Source organism: Pan troglodytes, chromosome 4 (assembly GCF_028858775.2).
Source record: "Pan troglodytes isolate AG18354 chromosome 4, NHGRI_mPanTro3-v2.0_pri, whole genome shotgun sequence".
Lineage (NCBI taxonomy): Eukaryota > Metazoa > Chordata > Mammalia > Primates > Hominidae > Pan > Pan troglodytes.
This window is the reverse complement of record NC_072402.2, coordinates 117,354,685-117,358,936: the sequence shown is the minus strand read 5'-3', so window position 1 is coordinate 117,358,936 and position 4,252 is coordinate 117,354,685. Positions and strand designations below refer to the sequence as shown.

Genomic DNA, 4,252 nt, shown 5'->3' with positions numbered 1-4,252 from the left:
ATGAGGATTTAGACAGGTGAATATATGTAAACTGATTAGAACAGTGTCTAGCACAGAATATGGGCAGTGTGTTTGTCATCATCATCATCATCATCATCGCCATCACTACTAAGTGACACATGTAAAGTGTGCCTTGCACAATACCTGATACCTAGGAGGTGCTCTATAAATGTAAGAGAAAACATCTCCCCTCACAACTAGAAACTTTCCATTGGGGTCTGAAGAAACTCACTGGGTAGGAAGGCCTATTCCACAATTGTAGACTCTGCATTTTGGAGAAGGTGGGATCATGTAGATGAAGCCTATTTACAAAAGAAAAGACCAAGGGAGGTAGAGAAGGGAGTTAACCCTGAAAAGGTGTCATAGTTAATAAAAAAGAGAAATTCCAGGCCTCCTGCACCCAGATTACTGCATTGTTCTGCCTTCTAAAAGTGTTATTTGGTTGAGTGATCCTCTTGTAGCTCATGAGCATGATGACTGGGTGTTCAAGCACGTGTGAGAGATGTGCCACCCTTGAACCTTGTTATGACATTGGCACATTACCTGTCTGACCTGAAAACAAAATAAAAATAAAAATAAAAGTATTACTTGGTTGAGAAACACCTTCCAACAAATAATTTGCAAACTGTCAGATGGCATCTGATCCTCTGCGATTTTCGTGAGCTTGAGGTAGCTTGAAGAGATGCCAGGAATATAAAGGGAGAGGGCGGCTCCTCAGCAATTTTCTTAGCAGTTCCAATTCAGAAAGGGGACATTCACCTCTCTCCAGACAGTAAAACAAGAACAGGGCCTCTAGATACTTGCCACCCACAAATGCAAATTCAGCAAGCTCTGCCTTCCTGGGTTAATTTTAAACACTGCTTTTTAATCCAAGTTTAGATTTGTTTTGTTGTATATGTACAACATCACTGAGTTTCAGAGTTCTTACTTCTTATCCCTAGGTAATGATATCCTTTTTTAGCTGATTTGATGTCACTCACCACTAGAAGGAAATAGAATGTCCCTCTTCTAATTGGAAATACATAACTGCTTCAGTGGGTTTTCCTTCATTCCTTCCCTTTTGTCAGTGAGATAGACCTGACCTAAGGAGTTTTGGCTTTCAAAGCAGCTTTCACAAACCAAGGATAAAAGAAATTCAATTAACCAAAGAATCAGAAGTCAAGAATACAAGAAAGAGAACAGAAAATAGAAGGGGAAAAAAGTCAGCCCTGGGTTGAGCACAAAATACTGACATTTTTGGATGCCCAAGCTTGAGTCTAGGTTCTATTTAGTGCTGGGATTCTGAGCCACTCTGGCAAACTAATGGATCAAGTAAAGCTAAAGTCTGTTTTCATGAGGAGCCAAACGGAGGACCAGGTGATGGTCTTAACACAGCATTTAAGCTTTTTTCCAGCTTTGTCCATACCATACCTGCCCTCATGGCCTCAGATCTCAGTACTAAAAAGAGAGAAGGCTGTACATCTAAAAATAAATATATATATATACTAAAAACCTTGCTTTGAGATCCGCGTGTATCCCCAAAGGGAGAAGAAGGCATTATCCCACTTCCACCCAGCTTACATCAAGAACTCCAAGAAAGAAATCAGAGGCATAGGCAAAAATGGTACCAGGAGAGGGTACTGACTGAGAGCAAAGGCTATCCCCCCCTCCGAAGGCAGCCCACCTATCAACATGAGGCCAGAAGCAGGGCGGGGGGAAAATAACATCAGAAATTCCTGGGTGGTTGATAGAACTAGCCAGCACAGACAGACCACCCCTGGGGACTCCACTGTGGGTGGGTAGAAAGGACATAGAGGTTTGTAATAGCCAGAAGGATCAAAAGCCAAAAAATATGGGTTATTACCATTTATATGACCCCTTTTAAAACTCCAAGTTCATGCAGCCTGAGAAAATGAGCTTATATTCGTAATATCACCTCCTTTCCTTTTCCTACAATTTAAACTGCATACAGTGTTATAATGAGGATCCCTACTGAGCTGTGCTCATACAAACTAACTCTTCTGATGCAGGTGTTCTCTGTCAAAGATATACAATTTTTGATGCTTAGAATTTAATTAGGTGCTGCTCTTTATATATTAAAGTAATTCAAACTATTGTACCGCCGGGTTATATGATTTCTGTTACTTTTCTTGTAAGTATGATGGGCTGGTACTGAATTATCCATTTTCTCATTCGGGTTCCCTTGAAACTAATCACATGTGTTTGAAAAAGAGTAGGTCAGGGTTAGGGACCATCTATGACCGTGAGAGCATTTCTCTATAAAGAAGCAATATAATATGGAAAATTAAGCAGCATTCCTTCAGAGGATAACAAAAAACTCATTGTTATTGTTATCTAGAGCCTCAGTCTGGGCTTCAGTTTCTTCATTAGTGTAAACACATTTTTTGCAGATAATATCTCCTATGCTTCCCCCTAGGAGTTCTTGAGAGTCAGAGGAGATCATCTGAAAGCTTTATTAACCTATAAGGGATCATGAAAAATAAAGAGCTGCTTAGTCCATTGGAGAAATAGAAACTTGTTTTCAGGTGAGTTAAGATACCTGCTTCCCTAACTATTGGTATTAAAATTTAGTAATTTATAAAATTTAGCACTCCAGCTCACAATTCTCATGTAATTACATGAAATTCAGAGGGAAAGAAAATAAAGACCAATCCCCTCCCATCACAGTTTCTGGGCAATTTTTGCTCATATTAGGCATCTTTAAGCAATGCTGCATTCTAACATCCAACGCTAGGAGTTCTTTTGGAGAACAAAGAAAATATGTACCAATACAAAGCTGCTTTTGCCATTGTTATCCTAAATGCACATGGATGTCTTCTTAAGGCACTTTGCAAATCAATATGCCACCAACTTAGTGAAATCTGGCACCATACGGTAAACGTATGACTAAAGAGAAGCATCTTTTCCATGAAAAAACTAGTGGCTTTTAGTGGCCAGAATAAAAACAAAATTAAATTGGAGTCTGGGGATGGTGATAGCAGGAGAAATAGGTCATCCTTATAAACCCCACTCCTTTCAAAAGTTTGTGTTAATAGAAGCCCAATCTCCAAAATATGAGTTTCTATATTACCTAGGGGAAAATGACGTCAAAGTAATTTGAATATTTTTCAAATAACTTTCCTTAATACTTTATGCAAATGTGAAATCCCACAGGCCTGTAAATCTTAGCAAAGCCACTGTTTCCAGCTCAAAACCCTGCCTTTGGGTCTGCCTTTCTCTCTTCTTTTCTGGATGAGTAACATTTTCAATCAAGTCATTTTTCTTGTTACTCTGGGAAACAGGCTCTTTCTGAATAAACATAATCCCCCATTTCAGGCTCACTGGTATTACCTTCTTCTCTTTCTCATATCAGCTAGAACATGAGGATTTACATCCTAGCAACTGTGTGGGTAGAGAAGAGATGCTGTAGGGTGGGACAATTCACTTCAGCAATCTTTTTTCTGAGGGTCACCTCAGAAAAAAAATGCTTTACTTCTCTGAGTTGGATCCCTCAACTGCCAACTGCAGACAACAGTAACATTAGTAAGAATCAAATAGGACTTCACTCTATATGTTTCTAATAAGAACAGCCCCCACTGCCTGCCTTGTGACCCCACTGTGGTGTATACAGACTTCAATCACAACATTTTAGTCCACTTACTTGTTTATATTTCTGTCTCCCCTCACTCAACTGAAAGCCTTTGGAGAACAAGACCTTTCCCTTATTTATTTTAGGAATCCCCAAATCAAGCTTGTTGATATTCATTATGTAATGGTTTTAAAGGAATTTCGGTTAAAAGATTAATTTGCTAATTGACTAGTTGATTGGTTGAATGAATTCTGCAGATGAACGCACTTTGTAAACATCTGAGCACTAGACAAATGTAAAGCATTATTACATGGAATTCCGTAATTAGCTTTGAACTTAAGGTAATTAGATAGTTGCTCAAAGTCAAAATGTAATGAGCCTTATAAGTGGTCTTATTTCATAGCATTCTTAGTTTTTGTTTGTTTAATCCAGACAGTTGCCAAAAATTTACACACCCCAAAATAATACACTAAAAAAGCAGTTCATGCAATCAAAATAGTGGAAAGTATTTTGCTAGTTAAATTAGCATTGCCTCATAAAAACACAATGATGGAATGACATATTTTAAATTTTTCCTTGGGTATAAAGTGGTGTCCTGGAGAGACCATTAATGCTAACACCAACATAACACAAAACACTCAGGAGACTGTCCTCAGATGCCCATTTTGTTTTTACAAATTGTCT

General features: G+C 38.5%; 1 non-coding gene across 1 annotated transcript; it reads left to right on the top strand.

Moving 5' to 3' along the window:
- Nucleotides 1–449: 449 nt before the first annotated feature.
- On the top strand, nt 450–553 carry LOC112209363 (small nucleolar RNA U13). The gene has a single exon (XR_002944100.1). It is a non-coding gene; the product is annotated as a small nucleolar RNA U13 (small nucleolar RNA).
- The last annotated feature ends 3,699 nt before the right edge of the window (nt 554–4,252 follow it).